The sequence below is a fragment of the Diabrotica virgifera genome, chromosome 1 (assembly GCF_917563875.1).
Source record: "Diabrotica virgifera virgifera chromosome 1, PGI_DIABVI_V3a".
In the NCBI taxonomy this organism is placed as follows: Eukaryota; Metazoa; Arthropoda; class Insecta; order Coleoptera; family Chrysomelidae; genus Diabrotica; species Diabrotica virgifera.
In genome coordinates, this window is record NC_065443.1 from 183,433,843 (window position 1) to 183,449,506 (window position 15,664).

The 15,664-nt window shown below is 35.4% G+C and overlaps 1 protein-coding gene across 3 annotated transcripts in view; it reads left to right on the forward strand.

Moving 5' to 3' along the window:
• The window catches only part of LOC114347035 (227 kDa spindle- and centromere-associated protein-like), a 1,075,867-nt gene that overhangs the window by 321,503 nt on the left and 738,700 nt on the right, over positions 1-15,664 (forward strand). The window lies entirely within an intron of this gene.

Below are 15,664 nucleotides of genomic sequence, written 5' to 3' on the forward strand. Positions count from 1 at the left end.
TTTCTGGGAAACGGAATACTTGGGAATAAAATTGTCAAGCTACGGAAAAGTGGAAGAAGTACAAAAACAAGTGAACATGGCGAACAGAGCAGCAGGATGTCTCAACAACACAATCTGGAGAAACAAATACCTCAAAATTGAAACGAAAACCAGGATATATAAATCAACAATAATACCGATAATGATGTACACAGCGGAAACAAGAGCAGATACGCCGAAAACACAAAGACTGCTGGAAACAGCAGAAATGAAAGTCTTACGAAAAATAACAAACCAAACTCTAAGAGACAGAGTAAGAAGTGGGGAAATACGAGCGAGACGTGGTATAGAAGAAATAAATATGTGGACCAAAAGAAGGAAAATAGAATGGAATCAACACATCGAAAGAATGACAGAAAATAGAATAGTACGAATAGCAAGAGACAAATCGCCAAATGGAAGAAGATCATTGGGACGACCGAGGAAAAGATGGTCAGACAGTGTCAATTGAGGCTAAAAACCGAAGTAAAACAGGCATTGAGCCTATTTATAAAGTAGGAAGAAGAAGAAGAAAAAACTTGTTATTGTTGCGAAGAATAAAGGTTTTTTATTGAAAATAAACAAATCGATAAGACAATCAGATGGTACAGCTCGGTAGGGTATATGTTATTTGTTTGAGTTGCAAATTGAACGAAAATAAATAAACTAACTTTTGCGTCCAAAAACGAAAATATGCCTCATGTTGGGTTATAGAATTTACAACGGGGAAAGATTATGGTCTTGTGGAGCATGTAATGTTCTCAAAGGGACATAGCTGCAGAGCCAGGCGTAACACAGGGCGTTCTGTCCAAAACCTATTCTAGGTAACAGGAGATAGAAAAGCTCAAAAATAAAGCAAGGGAAAGTCGCCAAAAAGTAATAACGGCTGGCCACGATCGTTTAAGGGGGAAGTCTACTGTGACAAGGGAAAAAACAGGCCGATTTTCCGGATTTTTTTTTCTAACAAAATATGACTCGTACATTAAATTAAATTAAACCGTCATCTTTATTATATATTCAAGTATTTGTAAAAAAAAATCCAAGTCGAAATATTCAAAATTGCCGTCGTGGCACTCCTTCAAGCGCAGGTCCGTTTTTTTAGGTGCCCAAACGGTGTACATGAAATCTCACGTCTGGGTGATCTGAAACAAAAAAACAAAATATGGTTATCATCTACATAGTATTGACTCGTCTGACGGAAGATTTTGTCGATAAAAAATTTTGGCGCCGAAAAAAAAATTCTTGAAATTTTTTTCTATTTTTTTGCCCAAATTTGATGTTAGTATTGTTTATAACAATTAAACAAAAAACGATATCAAAAAAATCCTCCGTCAGACGAGAGTCAATACTATGTAGATGATAACCATATTTTGTTTTTTGTTTCAGATCACCCAGACGTGAGATTTCATGTACACCGTTTGAGCACCTAAAAAAAACGGACCTGCACTTGAAGGAGTGCCACGACGGCCATTTTGAATATTTCGACTTGAAATTTTTTTTACAAATATTTGAATATATAATAAAGATGACGGTTTAATTTAATTTAATGTACGAGTCACATTTTGTTAGAAAAAAAAATCCGGAAAATCGGCCTGTTTATTCCCTTGTCACAGTAGACTTCCCCCTTAATTGTCCAATAAGCTGGAAGACACCCAACCATTTCTCACCTGCAGCTTCAAAGGCAGCTTTTGGAAGCTACAGGTGTAACTGTTTCAGTTGAAGCGATAAGAAGAAGAGTTCGTGCCAAGAAGTATACAGCAGGAGACAGTTATGGGTTCCCGAGTTATCCAGGCAGCACAAAATTGATCGCCTAAATTGGTGTCTTCGCCACAAAAACCGGAACATTGGGAATTGACAAAATGTTCAGAAAAAGTCAGGATTTGTGTAAAATCAGATGACCCACGAAATCGTGTACTTGGAGGTCGAGGAAGACAAGCAAGAACGAAAACTGTCAGATCTGTACACAAATATACAAGGGGAAGTGGAGAGGAATTGTGATCCGTAAAAAAACTCCTTTAAGTTTCACCTAATTAACTTTACTGCTCACAGGTATGTTGATAACCTGTAGTTAGGCTCTGGAGAGACGCAACAGGAGAAAATTTAATTTTCTTGCATGATAAAAAACCTCCACATACCATTAGAGTGACAAGAGACATCATTCAAGCAAAAGATATCCCTTGTTTGAAGTGGCCTGCTTGCTCACCCGAGCTTAACCCTATAGAGTATTTGTGGAACATGCTTAAAAGAAAATTAGAGCTCGCCGGGATAATCCACAAAACACCGCAAGGCTAGTACAAGCTGTGTTTGAGGAATTGAGCAACCTACCACAACAAAATGTTGATAATTTGATTAGGAGCGTGCCCACGCAAACTGAAGCTTGCATAAGGACTAGAGGTGATAACACTGGCTACAAAAAAAATATAAAAACAATTTAAACATTATTGGTTTTACATTGAAATTTTTTATGCTATTGACTTTAAAACAACTAGTTTCATTTTGTTTATTAAATACTTTATTTTTTTTATTATTAGAAATACCCCGCATCATAGGTCTGGATCCCGCGTATGAAAAAAAAGTTGATTAATAGCAAGCTGAAAATTTGTTAATAACTTAAGGGTGTCTAGTCGGAAAAACTTTGATATATGGGAACACTGGAACAGGGGCAGTTTTAATTGTGGAACAGGTTAAAAATTTGGAACGGTCAGACCATGAAAACGGCACATTTATTTTGTCCGACAGAACAGACTTAAACTCTCCGAACAGAGATTAAACTCCCTTGCAAAAATCAGACTGCTGTTCACCTGTCATAATTCCTGTCATTTGACATATTCTACATGTTCCACTCATTAAAACGTCCATTTGGTGATAAATAGCAGTCTGACTTTTGCATGAGAGTTTAATCTCTGTTCGGAGAGTTTAAGTCTGTTCTGTCGGACAAAATACATGTGCCGTTTTCGTGGTCTGACCGTTCCAAATTTTTAACCTCTTCTACAATTAAAACTTCCCCTTGCAACGAAGATGGTTTTGCTGTTCCAGAATAGATATAAGCTTTGAAGGGTAGTTTAGTTAATTTTTGAAGTTTTATGGAAATAGGCTAGCTGGAAATTCAAGAGACTTTATCAGTAGGGCTCAGGGGAGGATTAGGCCAATTTGCATGTCCTAATAAGACGGTACCTAATGAAATACTTGAATGATAAAGAAAATAAATTAGTATAAGGAGTAATGAAAAGAAAGAGAACTACTGGCCGAGAAGATATTACTGAGAACGTATGAGGGCGCCAAGGAAGGATTGAATGAATTCTTCACCGAGTGACTTGTATTGCTGTACCTAACTAATACTATTAATGGATACTATTAAAATGGTAGGATAATAAAACATATAAGTATGTACAACCAAATTTAATCTAATAAAATACCTATAGCCCCTATATACAAATTTTATACAAACTAGCTAAACTGTCGTACTAGAAGAGTACGCTCCTGTTGACAATAAGAATTTCAGTAAAAAATAAAACAAAAATTTAGTTAATTAGACCAGGAAAGTTATTTATAATCACAAATTATGTACCTGAACGACAAATAATATTAATATTAGTTACGGTATGGGTTGACTGTTTCGTATCTGATCGAAAAGGATAAACCTAAGTACAACATCTAATAAGTAAAATGAATGTTATGAAACCAGGGGATAAACCAGAGTATATTGTGCACAATAACTTTACAGATGGTTTTTATAACCTCAAACTATTTTAAATAATGATATGAATGGTGAACAGATTAATTTATCGAAAAAAAATAATGAATATTACAAAGTGAACGTTAAAATATGTTTAGGTAAGTGAATTTATACTATTATTTACATTATTTATTCAAAAGTTATTGACAAAAAAAAATTATCATTAAAGTTGGACAAATATTATTAAAAGAATTTACATGCAATTTAATTATATAAAAAAAAACCTGCCACTTCTCCAGGAGTGAGGGCCTAGATCAGTGGTTCCCAAAGTGGTCCAGGTGGAACCCCAGGGGTCCACGAGTGACTCAACGGGGGTCTACGTTGGCGTGAAATAAAAATGGGGGTGCACAAGTTGTAATTGGGGGTTCACGAACACTTTATAGTGATTTGGTATTTATTTCAACAAATTTGAATTTTTTTATCGTAAAATATCAATGGGAAAAAATAATATTTTAATAGTAGGGACTTAAAAATAGCATTAATATATATTATAACAAGTTATTTTGATTAAAAAGTTTATTTTTAGATTATATAACAAGTTATTGATGAAATTTAAGTGTAAAATACTTTAAAATGCCGTTTTTTACATTCTCCTCCATTCCCAAAATACATGTCTTTCGATTTGACTGAAAATTTGCCCACAGATAACCAAAACACAGGACTTTAAACGTTAAAAGAATTTGTATAGTTTTACAATACAACAGAAATACGTGGAATAATATAAGTGTCAAAAATATAGGCGGCTACTGTAATTAGGTACAATTAACTCGGAAAATATCGGCCCTATGAGAATAATGGTTAAAAAAATTGTAGTAATTATTGTAAAGACGATTTATTTGGAACAATTTCAATTTTTGATTAAAGCTGTTAATAAAGTAAAAAGCAGCGCGTTGAATACTCGTTTATTTGCCCAATTGTGTGACGAAAATGATGAAGACTACCGACGATTGCTTTTACATACTGAAGTACGCTGGTTGTCGAAGGGTGCATGTTTAACAAGGTTTTACTTACTTTTTGAATCAGTTTTAGAGTTTCTGGAAAGTAAAGATCCAGATTTAAAGGAAAAGGAAAAAAGGAAAGCAGACATCGCGTATTTGACAGATTTGTTCAAAAAATTTAATGACATTGACTTGCAGTTACAAGGGCATAACCTAAATTTAATAAAAACAAAGAGTGTAGTTTCGGCTTTTCTTGGAAAATTGAAATTTATGAACCAAAATATTAGTCGACGCGAATTCTCACAGTTTCCAAACTTGTCACGTACAGCATGTCTTGATGAAGATATTCAGACATACGTTCAACATTTAAATACGCTGCATGATGACTTCAAAAACAGATTTGAAGATATTTTGATGATGGAAATATTACCATGGGTTATAAATCCATTTGATGAAACGGAAGTGGCGGATGTGGTATTACAAGAGGAACTACTAGAGCTCAGCACCAATGAAGAGCTGAAGGTGCAATTTAAAAAAGGCTATCAAACATTTTGGCTGCAGGCAGAAATACCTGAAAAATATCCTGGGCTGTGGGAAATTGCCAGAAAACTTTTCATACCGTTGCCCTCGTCATACCCCTCGTCGAAAAAAGTTTTAGTGTAGTTACAAACCTATTGACAAAAAAGGAACACATTAAACATCACAGAACGGGGAGATTTGCGGTTAATCCTAACAAAACTAAAGCCAAATATTGATAATTTGCTGTCAATCAATCAAGTATATCCATCCGATTAAAATTATTGGAATTTTTTTTATTGCTGATTTGCATATTTAAAGTTACGTAACGTTATTAGTGTTTTATTTTAATTCTTTTAAGTCTGTTATCATTATCATTTTAATAAATAGATCGTAAGAAAATATACCTACTATTTTTTCTTTATTTTTATCACTCCGAATTTAGCACTATTTTCGAAGACGGAGAACAGGAGTTAGCGATGTAATTTCCCGAATTGCCACCCTGAAATGGAACTGGGTCGGACACGTCGCCCAAATCAGTAATGCGAGGTGGACGAAGAGATTGCTTGAGTGGAGGCCGAGATTAGAAAAAAAAGTAGAGGAAGACCACCTACTCATTGGACTGACGATCTCAAGAAAATGTCAAGAAATTGGATGCAAAGTGCTCAAAATAGAGCACAATGGACAAAAATGAGGGAGGCCTATGTCCAGCAGTGGACGCAAAGAGCTGGGTGATGATGATTTTAGGGTTGGAGCTCACCAGCGATGCCAATTTCCATCGTTATATCTTCACATTTGGGACGAGTTTTGGGAATATGGTAAAAATGTTGCAGCAGGGGGTCCACCGAAATCAGTAAATTTTTAAAGGGGTCTACGAGAAAAAATAGTTTGGGAACCTCTGGCCTAGATCCTTGCAACCTGACGGCCAAGATGGTGGATAAGACCAGTCAATTTCCAGTTCACCAACACTGGAGGGGAAATACTTGTCAGCAACAAGGAGGCACACGTCTAGTACCGTAAAATCAAGATATATTCCATTTCTCCAAAACCATTAATTAAAAGATTAATCCAAATTCGACCAAAATTCCCAAAATTCTTATGTTTCCATTAAAAAAATAAATTACCAAAATTGTGACTCAATTTCCTTCTTCTTTTCCAATGACTAAAAGAATATAAAAAAAACCTTTTAGTATATATGGAAAGGGCCTATAAGAAAAGGTATAAAACCTTATCATAAGAAATGATATAAAAAGTAAAGCCTAGTGACAATCGTTGAAGTATTTGTTTGACCTTCTATAACCTTTGGCTTGAAATCGGCTTTTGAGCAATATTTGAGGAAGTATTTGGAACAAATAGATATGGATATTATAATAAAAGATTACTTTATAGAATTAGTTAAATGAGAGAATGAAAATGTCAGGGATTTTAAACTTATTTGGAGTGAGAATGTAATTTTCAGAATTTTTTAATCTGTAGAACATAGATTAGACGTATTTAAGCATGGAAAATCTACTTGTTGAAGTGTAACATTTATTTTAATATGATATAAATCTAGTATTAGGAAAAGATGGTATTATTAAATGGTATAAAGATGGTATTTTTTTTAGAAAGGGAACAAAAAATTAGAAGAAAATATTTCTACATACTCGGTGATCCTGCAAAACCAACGAAACTCCTCTCCTAAATTTCACCAAAACTAAAGCACGACTTCTAACTTAAGTTATTCTCCAAAAAAAAAACAATTTCCAACATAAATTAAATTCTAAAAATCACCGGCCATTGGAAAATAAATAACGTCCAGATTTACCGGAGGCTTCGAAGGGAGGGCCAAGTGAAAGTCTTTGACATTGTCAAATAAGTTCCGCGGACATTCCTTGACAGATTGCCAACTTACCAATTTCAATGTTACCAAATATTCCGTCAAACCCTACTCAAAATCAACGCAATACCTCAAACAACTCGCTGTATAATTGGTTGCATACAATTTAGTAACGATTAGAACGCTGATCGTTACATTCCCCCTTAACTGGGAGAAAAAAAATTGATCTAATGAACAATTTTTTTTATACATACATACCTATAAATACTCAAGCAATACAAGTTTCCATAGAGAAAAATCACGCTGTGGGATCCAACACAGGCGTGAATAAACCAAATATCTAAAATAAAATAAGGACCTACGAATACTACACTACTCTAACCTAACCTATCGTAGGACATCGTCCCAAACTCGTAGGACCAGTCCTCTGATATATATCCTAAAAACCAAATTGTGTTCAAGTTGATTTAGTAGATTTCTATAAAACCCCAAATTATAGTCAACAAGAACACCATAACAACCATATTCATAAATGCAAAACTAACAAAACCTATACAACGACTAACTTTTACACACTTACACTTGACTCGATCGATTATACCTAACCGCAAATTATGAGTCATGTAAATGGAGTTGTCTTAATGACCAATATATCTCATATGGTACCAACATACATACTTAAGGTTTATTATAACCCTTTTCTAAATTACATAATTCAGATAAGTCCTAATCTCAAAAAAAAATGTCGAATGGGACGAATAATACAAAATTGTTCTATCGATGGACAACCGATTTAAATAGAGCATATCCAAAGTGAACAAGTAGTAGATTTCGTAGCCAATTCGCAGTAAGCCAACATAGACCATAGTATATATCAAAATAAATATAAGAGTTATTGACAAGAAAAGAAATTATTGTAGCAAGCCTTTTATCCTAAATTGATCCGACAGTGGACAACAGATTTATATTGAAGCATATCCAAGGTGGAACAATCAGGCAGATTTAATTGAGCAATGCTACAACTTAGCACTAAATGTACTAATAATAATTACATATTAGGTACCATGAACCTCACTCAACTGATCATCAGATTTGCATCAGATGCACTGGAAGGTCTATCCAAGGGTACCTAATTGAATAGTTGACATAACACAAGTTAACTCATTCTGGGATTCTCTAACTATAGCTATAGCTACAACAGATTTATGAGAATAGCCAGAAAAAGCTAACCAATATTTCGGAATCATCTCATGAAATAAATCAAGAAGTCACATATTAATAACTCTTATAAATAAATCCAACTAAGGAAATACTAGAGAACAAGTAAATCGATTTCTAAAGAAACTGCAGATTAAGGAAATGTTCCCTAGTCCCTCACAGAGAACAGGATATTGATCCTGACTCTAAGTTACATATGAACCAAAAAAGATGAGTTTCTTGGAAAGATGATGCTCAAACACAATAATCCCTTGGTGCATACAAAAGATATATTTCCATACAACTGATATTCAAGAAGTTACCATTATTATTAGAACAATAAAATAGTAAAACTTAAGAAGAATAGATAAACATACAAGTTAAGACTAAGTCTCTTCAGAATGAACATAACTGAAAATTGAATAAGAATGCCTAGTGCATGATTAAAATGATGATTAAACATTCTATCATAAAGATTCAGCATCTGAACTAATTAAGGTATGGCTTGGAACTAGGCAACGGTGGGCAATGAAATCTGCTTCCTATCAGGTGCACAGTTGATAAGCAACAAGTCTCGAACCCACGTATTTGCATAGCCAAGCTAGGCAAACCACTTTCCTAAGAAATGTTCACTACAATAAATAATGAAATGGTTTCATAGTCTTTATCATAAATTTAATCTCACTTCACTTTATTAAAATCTTGACAAATGAAGTATAACTTTGGAATCACACTGTATACTAAAATTGCATTTACCCAAACAAATATCACGATGACTTCTTTAGACCAAAATAAGCTAATGTATCAAGGAATCATGCTAAGCATTGGAATAACTTTCCAGTAGAAACTACAAAATCAAATACAAAACCAGATAAACATAATCTAAACCTATTATGTAGATACACTAATCTACAAGTGATTACATATATAAGCATAATCACATACAAGGTGTTACAGTTCCATACCAGTTCAATAACAAGCCAAATTAAGCTAAATCTCAATACTAAAACTAATGCCATCTAAGATACATTGAATATGGAAAGCTAAAAATATTATTATAATGGATAAAACATAGTGTCCCTATCTGGTGACTAAAATCAAAATCCAATCATTGACCTATTCATTAACCAATCGAGTATTCCTGAGATTTAGAAAGAGGAATTAACTTAATCAATAATGTTAAGTTAATCTTCTTCTTCTGATGATGAAGATTCTAAGTCGTTGACAGTATTATCTGGTAGTAAGTCCTTTATATGAAATCGACCAAGTTTTCTTTTGGATGAACTATCTTTTAATTCATATAGTAAAGGAGAGATTACTTTACTGACAACACATGGGACATATTTCTGACAAAATTTGGCAGAAATAGCATCACCTTTACTAGACTTAACGAAATTACGTTTCAATACCCGATCACCAACAAAGAATCGCAAATATCTTTTCCTCAAATTATATTGACTCTGTGACTTAAGGTAAGAAGATTTTAACTTCTTCCTGATGTCTGCAAATATTGGGGGCAAAGTCTGAAGATTATCTAAACGATGAAGTTTCTCAGAAATCTGAGAGAGATTTGTGGAATTGTCCGAAATTAAACCAAAATAATCACCAGACAAAGCAATATTTCTACCAAAATTCAGATAAGCTGGAGAACATTGAGTAACTTCATGGACCGAAGTTCTTATGGCTTGAGCTATGGAGTGGATATACTGGTCCCAAGCTATGTGATCTGGATAGGTGTACGATCTAAGGGCTGTTACAATACTGCGATTCACTCGCTCACTGTGATTAGCTTGCGGATGATATGCAGCATTATAAAAGATCTTCTGAACTTTGTACTTGGTTAGAAGATCCTTAAAGGCCTTAGACACAAATTGAGGACCATTGTCACAAGACACAATTTGGGGAACACCAAACAACAAAAAGACTTGTTCCTCCAAATATTTCACAATGGCAGGGACAGTAGCATTCCGAAGAGGAAAAACTAGTGGAAATTTAGTAAAGTAGTCCACAACCACTAAACAATAGGTATAGCCATTGTAACTGCGAGGATATGGTCCAATCAGATCCATGGATATCATCTGCCATGGGAAGTCAATGTTCCTAAAAGTACCCATTAATCCAGCTTGTGGCATAGTACTTGGCTTGCAAGTAGCACAAACTTTACATCTAGATATATATTTCTTAATATAGGTGCGCATGCCAGGCCAATAATATAATTGTGCTATCCTACTAAATGTTTTATAGGAACCGAAATGACCAGATGTCACATTATCATGAAAAGTACGAAGAATTTCATCCCTGTTTGCTGTCGGGACGACAATTTTCCAATCAGACATATTAGACAAAGCTTCCACTGAACTAACAACATGCTTATAAAGGATTATTTTCTACTTTAAAATCAGGATACTGATCAGGTGCTTGAGAAACCTTTTCCAATATTTTCTGATACCATGCATCCGGAACTAAAGTGGATAAGTCAAGAAGATTGACATCAAATGTTCGAGACAAAGCATCAGCTACTACAACGCCATTTGCCTTACGATGGACAATATTATAATCAAATGCTGATAACTTACAAATCCATCTGGATAAACGTTGGGATGGGTTACGCATAGAATGCATCCACAATAATGAACTGTATTTATATAAATAATAAATAATAAGGGTACACTTACGACCTTCTAAATAGTAACGGAAAGCCTCCAAGCCATGAATAATAGCAAGGAGTTCGCGCTCTGTAGTGGAATAATTTTTCTGAGCCTTATTGAGCTTCTTACTAGTATATGCTATGGGGTGTTCAGAACCATCTTTCATCTGAAAGAGTACACCACCTGAGGCGGTATTTGAACAATCAGTCATGATGTAGAAATGTTCACTGAAATCAGGTGAAGTCATGACCGGAGCACTGGTAAGAGCTTCTTTAATACGATGAAAAGCATCGTCGGCTTCAGGAGTCCAGGTGATAGTCTGGCCCTTTTTCCTATTCTTAAGGAGGTCAGTAAGAGGTGATAATAAAGTAGAATAAGAAGGCACAAATCGACGATAGTACCCACACATGCCCAAGATCCTACGTAATTGTGTAGTAGTTTTAGGAATGGGGAAGTCCTTAATAGCGGTTACCTTATCAGGGTCTGTTCTCAAACCTTGATTATCAACAACATATCCTAGAAATTTCAAATTAGGACGACAAAAATTACATTTCTCTAAATTAACAGTGAGATTAGCCTCTTTAAGGCGCGAAAATAATTTCTCCAATATTTCAATATGTGAAGAAAAATCAGAAGTAACAACTATGATGTCATCTAAATAATAGAATACAAATGGTTCGAGTTGTGGACCAATAACCAAGTCCATTAAACGACACATTGTTTGAGGAGCTGAAACTAGACCGAAAGGCATCGTGACGAACTGAAATAAACCTTTACCACTGACAGCGAAAGCAGTATACTTTTTACTCTCTTCACTCAACGGAATTTGTAAGAAGGCTTTGGATAAATCGATAGAAGAGATATATTTGGCATTCTGGAGTTTGCTCAAAATTATATCTATCCGAGGGATGGGGTAAGCATCTCTATTAGTAGTGATACTATTAAGTTTACGGCCATCAAAACAGACTCGGAATGATCCATCCTTCTTTTTTGTCAACCATAATGGCGAACAATATGAAGAATTCGAATGTTCGATAATGTTAAGAGAGAGCATCGAATCAATTTCTTTACCTAAATCTGCTTGCCATGCCTGAGGTATGGGATATTGATATTGTCTAAACGGAGTTGAAGTGTTCACTTCGATAGTATGAGATATTAAATGGGTACGACCTAATTTATCTTTGGAAGAGATAGAAGAAAATTTAGAGATAATATTCTCTAACTGGTTTTGTTCTAAGCTAGACAAACTAGAGAACTCACGAATGGCACTTACAGTTGCGACATTAAAGGAAGATATAAACAACGAAAAATCTGAACAATTTAATGTACTATTAAATGCATTTAAGAAATCCATGCCAATTATAGAATTTTTAACTGAAGGGATAACATAAAATGTAATCATTTTCCGAATATTGGCAACTACGATTTCTGTGTCAAATTTACCTGTAATTGACTGGATAGCACCATCTGCAGTAGAGACTTGCAGAGAAGAAATAGGCATAACATTAATTTCAGTGTTTTCTAACAATTTCAGCGAATACGAACCTATTAAAGAAATGTTAGAGCCACTATCTAATAGAGCTAAACAAGATTGTCCTAAAATTTCAATTTCAAGATAAGGTCGGTTATCATTATGTTTCCTAACTAATAAAGAATTAATATCAAAATCCAAAATATCTGATTTATTTTCAAAATTATCTGGTATTAACATAGACATATTATTATTATTTACAAACGTACAACCTGGTATAGAATTTGGAACTGTTTCCTTGTCTTGATTATGCTTATTACTAAAATTCTAGTTTAAGACTGGAGGGGATAATCTACGATCAAGCGAACCGTACGAGTCAACTAAAGTGTTGCTACCAACTACTTTTTCCCTGACTTCTGTTTGCGTGCTGGTCTCCGGTTGGAAGTGTTTCTTCCTTCCTGAGAGGGTGTGTTCGAGCTGCTGGCGGGTATTGGACCTGAAGCTTCGTCTACAGCTGCGGTCATATTCCCTGATGGGGCTGCTGTTTGAGGAACGCTCAGGGTACGAGCCTCTGCATGCTCGTTTCCCGAACACTTAAAACAGTTACGTTTCAGTGTGTTATCTCTACCAGAACCGTGACAGAAAATCCGTGTTTGGGGTCTGGTACAATCCCGAAATGCGTGACCAACCCCCTGACAATTCCAGCAAGAAAAAGAATAAGTAGTCACAGGCACATTCGGTGTACGGGGTCTAGATTGCCAAGAACGATTTCTCGAGGAGTGAGAGTTAAATCCAGCACCAGAATTAGAAGTTGTAGGAGGATGAAAAGACCAGGATAGAGTTTCCTCTAACCGTTTACACTTATCTGTCAGGTCTTCGATAGTGGCTATATCAACCAGTGCCAATTGGGCATGGTAAAACGGTAACAAGCATTTTAAAATTATTTTTATTTTCGAACTATCCGTTAAAGGAGTGTCTAATCGACTACACATGCCCAACATAGTGTTGATAAACACAGTCACTGATTCTCCAGGTTTCTGCTTGTGGTTCTTGATCTCGTCTAAGAGATCAGTTTGGAAAGAATACGGCAGAAAGTCAGATTTTAGTTTCTGAGCCAAATCGGTCCAAGTGGTAAAGCTACCACGGTTGTTCATAAACCAAGTAAAAGCATGGCCTGTAAATAATTCAGCAGAAGCTGAAAAAAGATCCTCCTCACTCACACCTCTTGAAACACGAAGACATTCTACCCTATCCAAAAATGAAATAACTTGGTCATAATGACCTTCACCAGAAAACGAAACTCCCCACTTATGTACCTGCACAGGCTTGATATGTAACAAGGAATTAGCGACTTGAACCGAAGAAACAGGAGTGGAGGTGGCTATAGGATTTACTCGAGAATCTAGTTCATCTTCTAGACTGAGAATCCTAATGGACATAGAGCGTTTGTAAAGTTGTTGCTCCTCATCTGAGCAACATAATAAGTGGACACGACCAGAGATATGAGCAAGACGTGAAATGTATCTAGAATACATGCTATCATGGACAGTCCCTCTAAAATTGGATATCTTCTGAGTAAGATCCTCGATTGTCTCATTTATTCCCTGTTGTTGTTCCAGGAAAGGGATAGCTGCAGCTGAAATTTGACGGAAACTCCTATTTCCTTGCTCTTGTTTAAGAGCACCACGCAATAGACTGCGTTTTTTATCACATTTAGCGGATTCTTCAACCTCTATTTCCCTTATCCTCAGCTCATAATCTACCTCCTTAACTAACAAATGCTCTGGCTGAAAGGTACACATGGTGGTAGGAAAAATTTAGTAACAATAAACCCAACCCAACAACGACAAACCGAACCCAACCCAACAAACTAACGACCCAATTAACCGACAATCTACTAAACGAGCTGCTCAACCGACGAGCTGCTAAACTAACGACCTAATAAACCGACAAACCAAATATAACCGAGATATATATTTGGGGTAGATATTTATAATACTTTAAGTAAATGTTTAAGTGAAAATGTATATTAAAAAAAATGAAAGCTTTATAAGTTATATATGGTGTAACGAAAGAGTTTCGAATCGGCGCAATAAACAGTCCCCAGCTTGGGAGAATTCCAACCGTCGGAATAACAGTAGCCGTGACGTCACAGAAGCGACGGCGCTGTGAGCGAAGATCTCCAGAATATTCATTAGGCCGAGGGATAGGTAGACATTTCGAGAACAGGACCTATTGGCTATTTAAGCGGAGCGCGCTGTTATTAGAGTTTAGTTTTAAGCTAAAGTTTGTAAAGTAAAGTCTGTAAAAATAAATTCGTCTGTACTGTTATATAAATAAAATCGTATATAAATACGAACCGCTAGTTTTATTGTAATTATAAGTAATTACAGTAATCACATTATATTGGTGTCAGGTGTGGGGTGTAAATAAATGAAAAGTGAAAAAAAAGACTTTTGAACTTTATTCGTCGGGAATAATCGGAGTGCGTTATTTGTTCGGTATTCGGAAAGACTTTTAAAAGACTTTTGAACTTTGTTCGTCGGGAATAATTGAAGTGCGTTGATTGTTCGGTATTCGGAAAGACTTAAGACATTTCGAAAAGTACGTGTGTGCCGACCAAAGATGTTGCTACAAGAACTGACCATAAAACAGCTCCGTGAACAATTAGAAGAGTACGAATTAGACAGCAGTGGGTGCAAGATAGTCCTACAAGCACGACTCAAGGATGTCCTCACGAAGAATGGAGATGATCCAGAGACGTTCCACTTCCAGTCAGCAGAACAAGCAATCTTATCGAAATTAAAAACTGCTTCTCAAACGGTTGATGAGTCTTCTCAAAAGATCGATGAAACTTCTAGAAAAAGCGACGAGAAATTCGAAAATGTTGCTAAGAAATTTGAAGAGACTTCTCAAATAATTAAAGACGTTTCTCAAAAGATCGATGAAACGTCTAAGATAAATAATGAGAAATTCGACACCATTTCTCAAAAGATCGATGAAAATAGTAGAAAGAACAACGAGAAATTCGAAGAAGTTTCTAGAACATTCGATAAGATGAAGAAAAGTGTAGACGACAATAAAGAAATGTTATAAGAGAAGATCAAACAACTAGAGACTATTGTAACCAATACGAAAGTCCTACCTTCAGTTAGTGCAGTAGTTTTGGCCGTAGAAGAGAAGATCAAAGAATTAGAGAGCATGATAACCGATACAAAAGTGCAACCGTCAGTTCATGCAGTAGCTTTAGATCCTGTAGTGAAAGATGAACTACCGAGAGACGAAATGTCGCATAATATGAGATTCAAATTACCACCATTT